The sequence below is a fragment of the Oncorhynchus keta genome, unplaced genomic scaffold (genome assembly GCF_023373465.1).
Source record: "Oncorhynchus keta strain PuntledgeMale-10-30-2019 unplaced genomic scaffold, Oket_V2 Un_contig_4240_pilon_pilon, whole genome shotgun sequence".
NCBI lineage: Eukaryota > Metazoa > Chordata > Actinopteri > Salmoniformes > Salmonidae > Oncorhynchus > Oncorhynchus keta.
In genome coordinates this window covers 21889-39511 of record NW_026287663.1, presented here as the reverse complement: position 1 = coordinate 39511, position 17623 = coordinate 21889, and the positions used below count along the sequence as shown (strand labels likewise).

Sequence of the window (17623 nt, the reverse complement as noted above, 5' to 3'; positions counted from 1 at the left end):
TCCCTCTAGTGGCTGGGAGGTGGAATTGCAGCACTCTCTTTTCTGAACATGCTGTAACACTAGAGACAAAACAAACTCTCAAACTAAACTTTTTGACATTTGTATATTAAGACTGATAAAAGCCTCTTTCTTTCTATTTCTCTCTCTCTCCCACCTCTCTCAAAGTGGGAAAATCCCACGTTTCTCTGACGTGTTTCATCACCATGCTGTTATTTTGGAGTTACTGAAGAGTGAAAGTGTTCTATCTCAAACTGTCAGTCATCTCTTCTTAACGATGTCTCTATAGTTACATTACCTGTTCCTTTACATTGTACATATGTCATCCCCACATCTAAAGACCTGGAATAATGAAAGATGAGTGTTTCACTAACCAGGACAGTAACCTTAGCAACCCACGAAGTCGAGGGCAGGCAGACCGTGGCACTAAATCCTCCAAACACCGGTTTCGAGGGCATCACTTTTATACAATGTGTTACCAACATATTCAAATAATGATTGACATATTTTCATTATTATTATTTTTTTAAATTAATTTATTCACACTAATACATCCTTCTACAAGGTATAGTCCCGACACAAATCTAGCCAGCTTGTCGTTCGTTCTATCAGTTCGGTTGCTACAGTAGAGAAGCGACACAGAGTCTTTTTGTTCTGTATTTATGGATGCGACCCAGTCATTTGTTCTAAATGTTCCGTTTCCATGCTGGCTGGCAACGTTCTTATCCCTTTCTTTCCTGTTAGCCAACTAAGGCTAACTTACAGCTAGAATAACAGCAGTAGTTGCATTTGCATTTGTTTTAGCTGTTTTCTAGAGATATTTATTTGGATAAATCCATAACAATGAGCTAATGAGGCTCGATTTGTCCTGGCATACAAAATGTGCTCACTTGTCAGGACACTGTTGTTCAGAGAGGCTAACCAACAACACAGCTAACACAATCACTTCAAACTGAAGCTGGAAAGACTGCAAACTAGCTGCACTTCATTTCATTTGACCTTTTTCAATTGACATTTCTTTGTATATATCCATAAAAACGATACCAGCTGATTCATGATGTTGACTTGTTGAGAAACGCTGCCTGCCTGTCTTGTCCCGACTCCTGACATGTTCATTACTATGGGACAGCTGGACGTTGAATTTGAATATTGAAACAATGTTGCAAATGTTGGAGAGACAGACAGCAAGGTTTATACAAATCTCCGCTGTTGCAAACGTAATGTTAGTCTAAAGGAAATGTGAGATAATGTCTAGATGCTTTTTATAGTGGAGATTAAGTTTATAAATTGCTTGGCTGGGATGATGAGGCAGTGGATTGCACAGTCATATGGAACAGAGTAAATAGACAATTTAACATCATAGATTTAGCCGGTGGTAACTTGTGGAATAGACACTGACTGGAATGCGGTTTTAACCAATCAGCATTCAGGATTAGACCCACCCGTTGTATAATGTGTATATATAAGCATGTAAAGGGATGCCATGTATCTTAGCTCTTTTTATAGAACAAGTCCATTTCAACTAAAAGAGAGACTTCTGTTCTGTTGTCATCTGCAATGGCCCTGAGTATTCCATCCTCTGACTGAGAGGGGATTTAGCTTATGTTCTTCAATGACAATTGAGAACTGAGTCAGATTCCCTTTCCCTGTGCTCAGCCATGTCTTCTAAGTATCATTTCAAGCAGTTTGAAAACAATTGGACCACAAATTAGGCACAATTGAAGTCAGTAGATTTAAAGAAGGGTGTTGATTGTCTCCTATGAAAAGGAGGTGCTGGTATTGTATATGAATGGAAATGAACAGTGAGTTGAGATCTGACAACATGTTTGGAAGACACCTGTCAGAACACATGTGCCTCATAAACTGTGATTATTGTGTCGACAAACACTTGAATCTGAAGGATGCCAACAACAATTTCACTTGTTTCTTGACGATGCCTCCAAACTGCCTTTCACAACGTGAACATGATCAGAAATCCAGTACTGTAGCCCTTTTCTTGGACACTGTAAAGTTGGACTGGGTTTAACACAACTGTAAATGTGATGTGTTTCTTAACAGAAAGGAGAGAGGTCACTTTAAATGCTGACACAGCGCTCAGTTAGATTTATCTTTTCTTTAGAAATCAAATAAATCATAAATTGGCCACAGAATCCACTCAGTAAATGTTAAATGTTAGAGAAAGTATGTATTGCACTGTAATGATTCTATATAACAGAGTGTCATATCTGTGTTCTACACAATACATTTCTACATTCTGTAATGTTTTTTCTTCTAGTAATGATCAGATAAGACAAAAAGCAGACTGACTCTTTGACATTTTAGGACTGGAGATGTGCATCTCTGGTTTAATGCACAAAATCCCCAGGATTGATGGCACAAGGTCCTCTAGTAGGTATAATGATACTATACAGTTCCATATGGACAGTGGTGGACTGGGACACTGTTAACTACATAGATATTAGTTTGACCTTTGAAGACCAAGGTCCTCTAGTAGTTATAATGATACTATACAGTCCATATGGACAGTGGTGGACTGGGACACTGTTAACTATATAGATATTAGACCTTTGACCAAGGTTTAGTAATAATGATACTATATGGACTATACAGTTCATATGGACAGTGGTGGACTGGGACACTGTTAACTATATAGATATTAGTTTGACCTTTGAAGACCAAGGTCCTCTAGTAGGTATAATGATACTATACAGTTCATATGGACAGTGGTGGACTGGGACACTGTTAACTATATAGATATTAGTTTGACCTTTGAAGACCAAGGTCCTCTAGTAGTTATAATGATACTATACAGTTCCATATGGACAGTGGTGGACTGGGACACTGTTAACTACATAGATATTAGTTTGACCTTTGAAGACCAAGGTCCTCTAGGTATAATGATACTATACAGTCCATATGACAGTGGTGGATTGTTAACTATAGATATTATTTTGACTAGTAGGTATAATGATACTATACAGTTCATATGGACAGTGGTGGACTGGGACACTGTTAACTACATAGATATTATTTTGACCTTTGAAGACCAAGGTCCTCTAGTAGTTATAATGATACTATACAGTTCATATGGACAGTGGTGGACTGGGACACTGTTAACTATATAGATATTAGTTTGACCTTTGAAGACCAAGGTCCTCTAGTAGGTATAATGATACTATACAGTTCATATGGACAGTGGTGGACTGGGACACTGTTAACTACATAGATATTAGTTTGACCTTTGAAGACCAAGGTCCTCTAGTAGGTATAATGATACTATACAGTTCCATATGGACAGTGGTGGACTGGGACACTGTTAACTACATAGATATTAGTTTGACCTTTGAAGACCAAGGTCCTCTGTCAGTTCATATGGACAGTGCATTCTTTACATCATATATAATGAATGTTCGATCCCAATGACTTTGATCTCCTTGATGATTGTACTGTAACTTTATTTTTAACGAGAACCAGCTCAAATGCACTTTATCCTATAGGTATATGTCTGTTATGTTAACTGTTGCTGGACATGAAGGTGAAAAGGTTAGGGCAGCTCCCAGTCCTAAGTTTGGTCCTCTACATGGAGTCTGGCTTTTATTCTCTCGTTCCCAGTGAGTGAACACACCTTGTCTGAAGGTCCTTGTCTTTTTACAGTATTCATTTATCAGTGGCCCTTATGTATTCTAATGGGTGGACGTGACATGCATGAGTCTGGCTTTTATTCTCTCGTTCCCAGTGAAACCAAGGCTGAGATGAGCCTGGTTTGATTATATTTGATAAGAGGAACAGGTGATTATATTTGAGGGGGAAGAGTGTAATCGTTTTGGTCACAGTAAACCAAAGGATGGGTGGAAGAGCATATCAACTCACACATCATCGGTGGTATTGCAACACAAAAATAAACTGTTCAAATGAATTGTCCCAAAAATGTCACATATTTTCTCCTTCTGTGTTTATCATGATGACAAATTATTGCATTATTTCAGATGTAGGTCATAGTTTTCACCCTGATTTCCTTTTTACTGACCCCCTGTACAGTAGAGTTTCTGTTTTCAGATGCACCCTGGGAGATTGTGTTTTCCAGCCCGTCCTGTGTGTCTGAGTGTAAATAGGAGAGGAATACTCTCTGTTACTGTAACTCCAAACCAGAACTCTGTTGCTTTTCTGTTTCCAGCATCTATTTTGCTGATGGACTGACAAAACTCATGGTTGAGGATGGACGGTTATGTTATCATATAGCTGCAGTATTGTAAAGTGAAACCCTTTCTGTCTGTTCTGTAGATGCTGACCAGTTTTGTGATGAAATGAACACTTTTCACATTTGAATGCTGATACATCAGTCTGAAGAGAGAAACAGGATGGCAGATTATGTGATCTGAATCTTTGTAGATTAACTCAATAAAAGGGATGACAGATTGGCTGTTTGATGAAGAATGTGGTTTGTGACTTTAATATATGATTTATTTATGAACATAAATAGTTGTTAGTCAAGGTAATTCTGATGAGATACAATCATAGTTTTTTCCCTGATTTGAATCCTTCTCTTCTCAGTTGTTGGATGACAGATGTATGAAGGTTGCTTAGGAAGTAATCTATAATGGGAGGGAAAGAGAATCATTCAATTTATAAAAGTGTTGGCACTAATTCTCCATAGAAGTCTAACATTGTAATAGACAACAGCATCAGACACCCCAAACTGTCTGTCTGTCACATAGACCTACTAGGTCTACAATACGAAACAGCGCGCTGGAAGTCAGATTGTCAAATGAAAAAAATAGCATTGTATTTTACATCTCCCGTGATCTAAAGGCTCTCCCATCTGCTCTCCCAACTCCAACTCCATCATCAGGATAGCCAGCTCGTTGACTTCGTCCATGTCGCTCCTCCTGGCCACATGGATACCGGTCGGAGGACTAAACACCTCCAGAGGTTGGTAGTTGTTCACCACTAGGATGCCCGTGTCAGGCCACCGCTCAGTGTCTCTAACAGGCTGCTGCTGCTTCTGCTGCGCATTGCAATGATTATGGTCCTGCAAAATGGAGGTCCAAATATCCCCGCATGCGTTGGACTGGTCATAGAGAGAGGGAAGAATCTGGATTTGTTGGCATTCATCTTGTTTTCAATTTTCAGTAGGTCATGAATTCAGATTTGTTTGGATTCGAAAGATGAATGCACCTGGTGGTTCTGGAACCATTACCTCAAGTTCATGTTCTAAACCTTTTGTTGCATTGTCATTTGCGCAGTAGGCTAAGCCAATAGGGATAAGCCTGATGCTAAAAGGAAACATTTAATCAATACATTAATTCACCCACCCTAATTCACTTTAGGGCAAAATAATAAAGTAAGAAAATATAATAAACATATATATATATATATATATGGGGGATTGGAAATGGTGCAGATAATTACATTGATACAGGCCACAATCTCTCTGCAATTTTAAATATGATCTACTCTCTAAAACAAGATGTATATCTAAATAAAATAAAAACATCTTAGTACATACTCTGCTGTTCTATTGTGTGGGTAATAATGTTGAATGATGTCTGATGATTTTGTCTTTGTTGTTGGAATTCATGTCTTTGTTGTAAATCGCAAACTGAAGTGGCAGTTTCACCTCTATGGATTCCAAGGTTCAGGTCAGGGTCAGAAGGAGACATGAATGTGGTACTGGATGGACAGGTTGAGACATGACTAGAGGAGGGGTGTGGTCTGTGGAGGAGGAAAGATACTGTTCCTAGTAATATGTATTCTGTAGAACTCTGATAGTTTATCATTTTACACCTTAATAATGAACTGGGTACTGGATGGACAGGTTGAGACATGACTAGAGGAGGGGTGTGGTCTGTGGAGGAGGAAAGATACTGTTCCTAGTAATATGTATTCTGTAGAACTCTGATAGGTTCATCATTTTACACCTTAATAATGAACTGGGTACTGGATGGACAGGTTGAGACATGACTAGAGGAGGGGTGTGGTCTGTGGAGGAGGAAAGATACTGTTCCTAGTAATATGTATTCTGTAGAACTCTGATAGGTTCATCATTTTACACCTTAATAATGAACTGGGTACTGGATGGACAGGTTGAGACATGACTAGAGGAGGGGTGTGGTCTGTGGAGGAGGAAAGATACTGTTCCTAGTAATATGTATTCTGTAGAACTCTGATAGGTTCATCATTTTACACCTTAATAATGAACTGGGTACTGGATGGACAGGTTGAGACATGACTAGAGGAGGGGTGTGGTCTGTGGAGGAGGAAAGATACTGTTCCTAGTAATATGTATTCTGTAGAACTCTGATAGGTTCATCATTTTACACCTTAATAATGAACTGGGTACTGAATGGACAGGTTGAGACATGACTAGAGGAGGGGTGTGGTCTGTGGAGGAGGAAAGATACTGTTCCTAGTAATATGTATTCTGTAGAACTCTGATAGTTTATCATTTTACACCTTAATAATGAACTGGGTACTGAATGGACAGGTTGAGACATGACTAGAGGAGGGGTGTGGTCTGTGGAGGAGGAAAGATACAGTTCCTAGTAATATGTATTCTGTAGAACTCTGATAGTTTAACATTTTACACCTTAATAATGAACTGGGTACTGGATGGACAGGTTGAGACATGACTAGAGGAGGGGTGTGGTCTGTGGAGGAGGAAAGATACAGTTCCTAGTAATATGTATTCTGTAGAACTCTGATAGGTTCAATAATGAACTGGGTACTGGACGGACAGGTTGAGACATGACTAGAGGAGGGGTGTGGTCTGTGGAGGAGGAAAGATACAGTTCCTAGTAATATGTATTCTGTAGAACTCTGATAGGTTCGTCATTTTACACCTTAATAATGAACTGGGTACTGGATGGACAGGTTGAGACATGACTAGAGGAGGGGTGTGGTCTGTGGAGGAGGAAAGATACTGTTCCTAGTAATATGTATTCTGTAGAACTCTGATAGTTTATCATTTTACACCTTAATAATGAACTGGGTACTGGATGGACAGGTTGAGACATGACTAGAGGAGGGGTGTGGTCTGTGGAGGAGGAAAGATACTGTTCCTAGTAATATGTATTCTGTAGAACTCTGATAGGTTCATCATTTTACACCTTAATAATGAACTGGGTACTGAATGGACAGGTTGAGACATGACTAGAGGAGGGGTGTGGTCTGTGGAGGAGGAAAGATACTGTTCCTAGTAATATGTATTCTGTAGAACTCTGATAGGTTCATCATTTTACACCTTAATAATGAACTGGGTACTGAATGGACAGGTTGAGACATGACTAGAGGAGGGGTGTGGTCTGTGGAGGAGGAAAGATACTGTTCCTAGTAATATGTATTCTGTAGAACTCTGATAGGTTCATCATTTTACACCTTAATAATGAACTGGGTACTGGATGGACAGGTTGAGACATGACTAGAGGAGGGGTGTGGTCTGTTAAATGAATGTGAATAAGGTACACAACCCAACCGGACCAAACATCTCCAATCAATAACACGGAGTAAAAGACAAAAATAAAAACTCTTACAATAAACCAATATACTGTGAAGAAGCAATGAGCATGTAGTATGCCCACACATCCAGAATCTATCAGCTAAACCTTCATTTCAACAGATAATGTTACTTGAGTTATATGTGATTTTTGTGATTCACAATCATTCCTTTGTCAAATGTACTAACTCCTGCAGTTTCTAACAGCCAAATAGTTGAACAATTAACTATAGTGTTTCCCACATCCATCCCATTATCTCCATAGCTGTAGAAACATTCATATGTACTTTTACAATAGTAAACCTACTATTATGAGGAGGACCATTCCATTCAGTTCATATGTTGCACATTCATGTTCTCCCAACATATTTTTATTTAATTCACTTCTGCCTTTAGTGTTACCTAATGCCAACCTGCATTCTATGTTACACAAAGGAATGTAGTATTTTCTCTGAATACATTGAACATTTTCCATTTAACACATTCTTCAAATGATGCAAGTTCAGGTACTATTAAAAGATCAGACAAAGGTGATTTACTACACAAAATACAATTGTCCATTCTATGTTTAGCTGTTGTGTACTTAGCCCACTTATACAAGTCATTCTTTATTGCTTTCCTACATTTTGGACAATGTTTGATTCTGGGGTAGTTTCTTCATTATGGCTACCCCAGTTAATTAACAGATGTCCAGATTGTCTTAGTTGGTGCACTAGTCTCTAGTGGGAGGTGATTTTACAACTTCTTCTCTTCCTGCTTTCACCATACTGCTTGATTGTGTCTGAGTCTGTTGTTTCTGTACCAGTGTTCACTGTTGCTCTTGTCATGTCAATGGCATTATTCTTTTGTTGTTCTAATTTCAACTGTCTGTTTAGGGGACCATTCCAGAGCTGAAAAGTCAATTGTTGGGAAATCCCCCTCTTCTTCAGCCTGCAATACTTTTCCTTCTCCTTGTGGGGCCTCCCCTTCTGTTCCTTCCCCTGAGGTTTCCTCCTCAGGCCGGACTGGGCTTCCATCTGGAAAGTATTGATTTCAGGGAAGAGTCGTTCCCATTCTGTAGGTGGTACTTCGGGGTCCCACTGCAGAAGGCTTCCATCAGGGAGGTCTGCCACACCAGGTATGTCATTAGGAGTAGCAGGCATGTTACTCTCCCCCAACCCCGGACTCTCTGGATATTCAGGAGAGAATGTTGGTTGTTTTCAGGTTTTTTCTCCAGCATTGTCTCTCTTTCGTCCTCTTCTGGGTGCATCAGGCAGTGCATCTGTCGTATCCTGGTTTCCACTTGGTCTGCTGATTTCTTGGCTCCTCCCCGGCGCCTCGATCTCCTCTGTTCCCGTTCCCTTTGGACACCCACCTGGTGTATCAGAATTCTCTGCGTTTTCATGACCTCGCGGTTGTCTCTTCCTTTCTGACGGGACTTTGGTACAGTGGTTTAGATAGTACCAAGTGTTGCTTCCTTTCACCTGGACAACAGTTAACGTTGTTCTGGCCACCTCGTAGGGTCCTTCTCTCCTCGGTTGATCCCACTTCCTCCGGAACACTCGAACGTAGACTTCCCCTTTCGGCCCCAGGTTCTGAGAGGTGTTCCCAAATCATGTCATAATTTTTTACTTAGTTTCCCATCTGCTCCATTTCAACTGATAAGCATGTGCATAACCTTAATCAACATTATTTCTTATTGAAGTAATTCAACTCTGTATATGCTTTCACATAAATGCCTTCGACATGTTGTTTAGAGTACAATTACCCTAAGATGTATCCTTTTTCACATGATGCATTAACAAAGAAAACAAGGAGCTCCCAAACCAAACCCAGTATGTCTACAGTGGAATATAGTCTTTCTCTCTCTCTTTGGTTCCTCTGTCATGGTGTTTTCAAGCTCACCCATTATTCAGCTGGACCTTACTTTTTGTGAGAATTATTCACCCACCGAAGAGAGCCATAGCGATCTTTACCACTGCAGGTGCTGTATGGTATACCCCCAGCCTGGTGTATCTTGATGTACACTCAGTCTCCAGAATTCAGCCCATGGTTAATTCTGTTTTTTCTTTAGGACATACACACTAACACATGTGTTATTTCCTGACAACAGACTTTCTTCTTATAGCAAGATCACAAATGTGTAATATTTAAATAAAAGCCCTATGTAAACATTCTGTCTCAAATACCTTGCCTCCTGCCATTGATATAGTTATACATAATGATGGTCCCTACAGCAACTGCTGTAAGAATAACATGTAATCAGTCAAGTGTCTTCCAGTTGGAAGAATATTCAATCCTAACAAAACTCAGTCATAAGTTTCTTAAACTTTTGCTATGGTGTTCAAAATTCCACCAATTATCACTTTTACCATAATCTAGGTATGTGTAATGTTCAATTTACTTTAGAATTGTCCCTATATTTTATATCTCTACCTTTTACACAGCCAGCTGTCCTTCCTTTTCAACTGTTCTGCCTTACTATTATTCAACCATGCTGGTCATTTATGAACATTTGAACATCTTGGCCACGTTCTGTTATAATCTCCACCCGGCACAGCCAGAAGAGGACTGGCCACCCCACATATGCTCTCTCTAATTCTCTCTTTCTTTCTCTCTCTCGGAGGACCTGAGCCCTAGGACCGTGCCCCAGGACTACCTGACATGATGGCTCCTTGCTGTCCCCAGTCCACCTGACTGTGCTGCTGCTCCAGTTTCAACTGTTCTGCCTTATTATTATTCGACCATGCTGGTCATTTATGAACATTTGAACATCTTGGTCATGTTCTGTTATAATCTCTACCCGGCACAGCCAGAAGAGGACTGGCCACCCCACATAGCCCGGTTCCTCTCTAGGTTTCTTCCTAGGTTTTGGCCTTTCTAGGGAGTTTTTCCTAGCCACCGTGCTTTTACACCTGCATTGTTTGCTGTTTGGGGTTTTAGGCTGGGTTTCTGTACAGCACTTTGAGATATCAGCTGATGTACGAAGGGCTATATAAATCAATTTGATTTGATTTGATTTGATTTGAGGTATCTCCTCTAATAATATACATAGTCTCTAGAAATAACACCCCTCCACTACCATAACCTTCATTTATGAGCCCCCTCAGATCCCCAATGCAGTTCCCATAATACATAAGTCACTACTCCTAATTTCCTTCCATAGTTTGATACATACTAAAACATTCTCAACTCAATTTTAGTCAATTTAATACAGTCCCTCCTCAGGAACAATATACACACTTATGTTCCTCAAAACAAAAATAAATTGACCAACCAAGAAAAAAGAGACAAATAAATGATAATAACTGCATATTTGCAATAAATTACCACTACTCGTAATGTAACTAAACCCAGGGAAAACGTCCATCCGTTTAGTTCTATGCCCATGTTATGTTGGTCCCTTTCTTCTCCATCCTTGGGTGTTATCGCAAAACAGACTATAAACCTTTTATTCAATTAATTATATCAATACAATTTAACATTAAAATGCTAATGACATAATAAAACAAAAGTAACAAAACCTTTAATCTAATATTCTGTCAATTCTGTCAACCTCCCTGTCTAAGGATTAGTTTCCAGAGCTTCCGTAGGCCTAGTAAATTTAAACAGTTCTATATCCAAATCATAACAAAAAAGGTGTATAAATTGTCCAACCCAAATTCAGAATAACAGTCCTTAGTGCTTACTTTAACTCAAATTCAACCTTCTTAATTCAACACACATCATTCCAGCATGTCTATTTCAGATATAGTTCACAGGCCATCAGACACAGTTATCCCTCACTCTTCAGCCAGTAGGGTGCGTTTGAGCTTCACACACACTTGTTGTGATAAAAATATCTCTCCCATGCATTAAAGCATCCTGACGTCACCTACCATGATAATTCCCTTATTCTACAGGCAATCTCTCAGACGAGTTACAGATTATGTAGTTATCAACATAACCCTCGCAGAAACCCACACTCCAATATTCCAATGATGTCACAGAGGGGCTTGCGCATTCCTTTCCCTGACCAGTTGGCGCGCGCACGCACGCACACACACACACACACACACACACACACACACACACACACACACACACACACACACACACACACACACACACACACACACACACACACACACACACACACACACACACACACACACACACACTATTTTTCACAATTCGTTTACTCACACTTGTTCATTCACACACTATGTTTTACCTAAAACGACCTATGATTTCTTACCTACCAACTTAATTCAGTTCCTCAACTTAAGCCGGTCTTTATCCTATAGGTTTTATCACGGTATGACAGGACTACTGCCTAATCGGGTCAGCCTGTCTTCATACCCTATTCACCCATCCAATGCAGACTCTGTTGCTTTTATTTAGTTTTATTTAATTTAATTTAAGTTTTGTATTTTTTTCTCAGAGCTGTATTATGGCGTGACCTGCTCATTTAGAGACCCCTGTTCAGACAGAAGGAGCGTTCTATCCGCAGGATTTGTTTTGCAGTTCAACCCTGGGGTCACCAGGGTGAATGTATCCGACAACCATGAGCAGGATTTCAGTCTACAGCAGCGTGGTTTCTCCGTGGTGAATGTTAACCTCAACGAGGGAACATCTGGTCGGCCAGTGTTTGTCTGGCTCAAGAAAGATGGATCTCTCCCTATCAAGGCCTTGACTATTACATCCAACCTCATGGCAGGTTTCCATTTCATGGTCTTCATTGAAAGAAGCATGAATTCTGGCAACAACGGTGCGCCCCTCTTCCTCTGGTATGGCAAGTAAAAACCTGAGGTGGAGAGGCAGTCAGGGTAAAATGTGCCAGATGCTTTTGCATAGCAATTTCTCTGTCTATTTTCTGTTTAATTTTGTATTATCTTTCTGAAAAAAAATGTGTACTTACGTTAAACTGACTGTTAGCTTTTATGTCATCAAGTCACTGTCATAGATCATTTAGACATTTTTTAAAGTTGACTTTAATGTTCTTTCCAATGAGTTCACAGTTGAATTATGGTATTCAATTTGAGTATTGTCACAGCCGTCAAAGGAAGTGGACATGAGCGTACATATTCCTTTATTTAGGTGACGCCAACAAAAACAATAAACAACACAAGACGACACGACAAGACAAGCCAAGCCACTTAAGTGCTATGTGCCACAAACAAAGTTAACTTCCCACACAGAAAGGAGGGAAAAGGGCTACCTAAGTATGGTTCCCAATCAGAGACAACAATAGACAGCTGTCCCTGATTGAGAACCATACCAGGCCAAAACAAAGAAATACCAAAACATAGAAAATAGAACATAGTATGCCCACCCAAATCACACCCTGACCAAACCAAAATAGAGACATAAAAGCTCTCTAAGGTCAGGGCGTACATTTTAGCAGCAGATTTATATTTTTTCGGACTATTTCAACGGCTTATAAGGTATTATATCTCATTGTGTCAAATGTGATTTAGAAAAACTTTAGTACAGTAATATGAATAAAGTCAAATGATGAATGATTTCTGTGTAACACTGAGAATCCCAGTCTGTTCATCAATAATGGGGCGGCAGGGTAGCCTAGTGGTTAGAGCCTTGGGCTAGTAACCGCAAGTTCGAATCCCCGAGCTGACAGGGTACAAATCTGTCGTTCTGCCCCTGAACAGGCAGTTAACCCACTGTTCCTAGGCCGTCATTGAAAATTAGAATTTGTTCTTAACTGACTTGCCTAGTAAAATAAAGGTAAAATAAATAAAAAATGAAAGCTTTACAAATCTGAATGTTGGACCTTTTTAAATAACTGCCCAGTCAAAATCTCACTTTTAAAAGTTCATTTTCTCATGTCCAAATAATGTTGTTGACTCGTCTTATACTCATATTTGTGGCCAAAGAGAGAGTTTTTAAGACGGTGGGTGTCAGAGGTCACAAGAGTGGAAGGTCATGGGACGGTGTATTAAGGGGTAGGGTGTGCCCCTAGACACTGATCTTGGATCAGTTTTGCACTTACGATTGGGGAAGGGGAAGCTGATCCTAGATCTGTAGCTAGGGGAAACTTCACAACTTCAGCAAAATGACCACCTCTATCAGGAGGATGGTGGGGTCATATGCTGGTTGGAGCGGGATACAGGGGTGCAGGGAATGGTGGTTAGAAGCACTTCCTGTGGACGATAGAAGCTCTAGCCTCCTTGTATTCATCCTTACTGATCCACATTCGCTGGAAGGTGGACAGGGAGGAAAAGATGGATCCACCGACCCAGACTGAGCACTTATTCTCAGGGGGGTCAATCATCTACACGAGGGGGAGGTTTAGAGAGCAGAGTTCCATATGTATGAAAGTTCTCTCTATTTTACATGTCCTTTCTTCAGTTTCATTCTTTCATGTAGTTTTGTAATCATAAGAAATAGCTCAAATGTCATAACACCCTACTGTAAAGAAATGGTGGTGGATCAGTTATGTTTTGGGGCTATTCTGCTTCCACTGGTTTTGTGCTCTGGGCAATTCCATTGTTCCTTCTCAAGCCAAACAAATGTTAAGGAGTTGGCATGATGCCACAGACCGTCACTCAGGCTACATATTTCCTAGTATTAGTATGACATTCTCTCACTACCTCCCATGCTAAATATGAAACAGCTAGTAGGTTTTTCTGACCATGCAACTTGACCAGGACAAAGTCTAGGTTCCAGTTATATCCTATTACTAGGGCCCAGATAGATCTTATTACTAGGGTCCAGTTAGATCCTATTACTAGGGTCCAGTTAGATCCTATTACTAGGGTCCAGATAGATCCTATTACTAGGGTCCAGATAGATCTTATTACTAGGGTCCAGATAGATCCTATTACTAGGGGCCAGTTAGATCCTATTACTAGGGTCCAGTTAGATCCTATTACTAGGGTCCAGATAGATCCTATTACTAGGGGCCAGTTAGATCCTATTACTAGGGTCCAGTTAGATCCTATTACTAGGGTCCAGATAGATCCTATTACTAGGGTCCAGATAGATCTTATTACTAGGGTCCAGTTAGATCCTATTACTAGGGTCCAGTTAGATCCTATTACTAGGGTCCAGATAGATCCTATTACTAGGGTCCAGATAGATCTTATTACTAGGGTCCAGATAGATCCTATTACTAGGGGCCAGTTAGATCCTATTACTAGGGTCCAGTTAGATCCTATTACTAGGGTCCAGATAGATCCTATTACTAGGGTCCAGTTAGATCCTATTACTAGGGTCCAGTTAGATCCTATTACTAGGGTCCAGTTAGATCCTATTACTAGGGTCCAGATAGATCCTATTACTAGGGTCCAGATAGATCTTAATACTAGGGTCCAGATAGATCCTATTACTAGAGGCCAGTTAGATCCTATTACTAGGGGCCAGTTAGATCCTATTACTAGGGCCCAGATAGATCTTATTACTAGGGTCCAGTTAGATCCTATTACTAGGGTCCAGATAGATCCTATTACTAGGGTCCAGTTAGATCCTATTACTAGGGTCCAGTTAGATCCTATTACTAGGGTCCAGTTAGATCCTATTACTAGGGTCCAGTTAGATCCTATTACTAGGGTCCAGTTAGATCCTATTACTAGGGTCCAGTTAGATCCTATTACTAGGGTCCAGTTAGATCCTATTACTAGGGTCCAGTTAGATCCTATTACTAGGGGCCAGTTAGATCTTATTACTAGGGTCCAGTTAGATCCTATTACTAGGGTCCAGTTAGATCCTATTACTAGGGTCCAGTTAGATCCTATTACTAGGGTCCAGTTAGATCCTATTACTAGGGTCCAGTTAGATCCTATTACTAGGGTCCAGTTAGATCCTATTACTAGGGTCCAGTTAGATCCTATTACTAGGGTCCAGTTAGATCCTATTACTAGGGTCCAGATAGATCCTATTACTAGGGTCCAGATAGATCTTATTACTAGGGTCCAGATAGATCCTATTACTAGAGGCCAGTTAGATCCTATTACTAGGGGCCAGTTAGATCCTATTACTAGGGGCCAGTTAGATCCTATTACTAGGGCCCAGTTAGATCCTATTACTAGAGGCCAGTTAGATCCTATTACTAGGGGCCAGTTAGATCCTTTTACTCGAGGCCAGTTAGATCCTATTACTAGGGGCCAGTTAGATACACCTGCGCACACAAATGTGTTTCACACACACACACACACACACACACACACACACACACACACACACACACACACACACACACACACACACACACACACACACACACACACACACACACACACACACACACACACACACACACACACACGTCTTAGGCTGGCGTTCATGGTGAATGGAGAGGGATAGGAGAGGGAGGGGAGGAGAGGAGAGGGATAGGAGAAGGGGGGTGGAGAGGGATAGTAAAAGGAGGGGTGGAGAGGAATAGGAGAAGGAGGGGTAGGAGAGGGAGGGGTGGGTAGAGCTCAATGTATTTACATGGACTTTCACGCAAAAAAGTATCACTCATCAGTGAATATGAAGACATTTTCATGACAGCCTCTGCAGAGAGCCTTATCAGTGAATGACAGTGATCTGAAAAATAAACTCTTATTGCTCTTTCCTCATCTACCCTTGAGCAGGATCAGGTTCTAATGTCACGACTTCCGCCGAAGTCGGTCCTTCTCCTTGTTCGGGCGGCGTTTGGCGGTCGATGTCACCGTTCTTTTAGCCATCGCTGATCCACCTTTCATTTTCCATTTGTTTTGTCTTGTTTTCCCACACACCTGGTCATCATTCCCTCATTACATGTCGTGTATTTAACCTTCTGTTCCCCCCATGTCTGTGTGTGTAATTGTTTATTGTTGAGGTTGGCACTCTTCCAGCTGGTTTGCAACGGCTGGGGTCGAGGAGCGCGTCCGGAAGCACACGGCGATTATGGACCATGTCGTCCAGACGATGGACCACTGGGAGAGACAGAGTCCCTCCAGCGCCCTCCCCAGCGGCACCAGGGTCTCAACTACTCACCCCCTCCACACCAGGTTCCAGTGGGATTTGACTCGCAATTCTCAGGAAATACGACAGGACGGCTGCACGCTGCCAGGGTTTACTGTTATAGCTGGACCTTTACCTGGCAACCGTCCACCCGGCTCCTTCAGGCCGTGAGAAGGTGGCCGCCCTCGTCTCATACCTCTCGAGGAAAGTCCTGGAGTGGGCCAACGCCGTGTGGGGAGAAGGAGATACGGCCATTTCAAGGATTTTACCCGCCGCTTCCAGGCAGACTTTGACCACCCGACCGAGGGTAGAGCGGCGGGTGAACGTCTATTTCATCTGAGGCAGGGAATGAGGATAGCCCAGGAGTTCGCTATGACCCTGGCCGCCGGCGCGGGATAGAACGACAGGGCCCTGATCGACCACTATCGCTGCAGTTTGAGCGAGGACGTCCATCAGGAGTTGGTCTGCAGGGACACCACCCTCACCTTCGACCAGCTGGTGGACCTGTCCATTCTCCCAATACTCCCTAAAACACTTCAGCGAGCAGGCCTTTCTAATCGACCTGGCCCGGGTATCCTGGAAGGATATTGACCTCAGCCCGTCAGTAGAGGATGCCTGTTTTTTTTTAAGTGCCTTCCTCACCATCTTAAATAAGTATGCCCCGTTCAAAAAATGTAGAACCAGGAACAGATATAGCCCTTGGTTCTCTCCAGACCTGACTGCCCTTGACCAGGGGAAAAACATCCTGTGGCATTCTGCATTAGCATCGAATAGCCCCCGTGATATATAACTTTTCAGGGAAGTTAGGAACAAATATACACAGGCAGTTAGGAAAGCTAAGGCTAGCTTTTTCAAACAGAAATTTGCATCCTGTAGCACAAACTCAAAAACGTTCTGGGACACTGTAAAGTCCATGGAGAATAAGAGCACCTCCTCCCAGCTGCCCACTGCACTGAGGCTAGTAAACACTGTTACCACCGATAAATCCAATGTAATTTAGAATTTCAATAAGATTTTTCTACGGCTGGCCATGCTTTCCACCTGGCTACGCCTACCCAGGTCAACAGCCCTGCGCTCCCCACAGCAACTCGCCCAGACCCCCATTTCTCCTTCTCCCAAATCCAGTCAGCTGATGTTCTGAAAGAGCTGCCGAATCTGGACCCATACAAATCAGCCGGGCTAGACAATCTGGACCCTCTCTTTCTAAAATTATCTCCAGAAATTGTTGCA

At 41.5% G+C, this 17623-nt stretch overlaps 2 long non-coding RNA genes across 3 annotated transcripts; one reads left to right on the top strand and one right to left on the bottom strand.

The window, feature by feature from the left end:
• The first annotated feature begins 1019 nt into the window (after positions 1-1019).
• Positions 1020-3351, top strand: LOC127924532 (uncharacterized). 2 transcript variants are annotated; one of them, XR_008118117.1, is made up of 3 exons: positions 1020-2479; positions 2779-2889; positions 2957-3351. It is a non-coding gene; the product is annotated as an uncharacterized LOC127924532 (long non-coding RNA). The 2 variants fall into 2 exon arrangements; XR_008118116.1 differs by having other exon boundaries at positions 2678-2889; positions 2957-3341.
• Positions 3352-6250: 2899 nt separating this feature from the next.
• LOC127924533 (uncharacterized) lies at positions 6251-6706 on the bottom strand. The gene is made up of 2 exons (XR_008118118.1): positions 6584-6706; positions 6251-6317 (listed from the first exon to the last, which is right to left on the bottom strand). It is a non-coding gene; the product is annotated as an uncharacterized LOC127924533 (long non-coding RNA).
• Positions 6707-17623: the final 10917 nt, after the last annotated feature.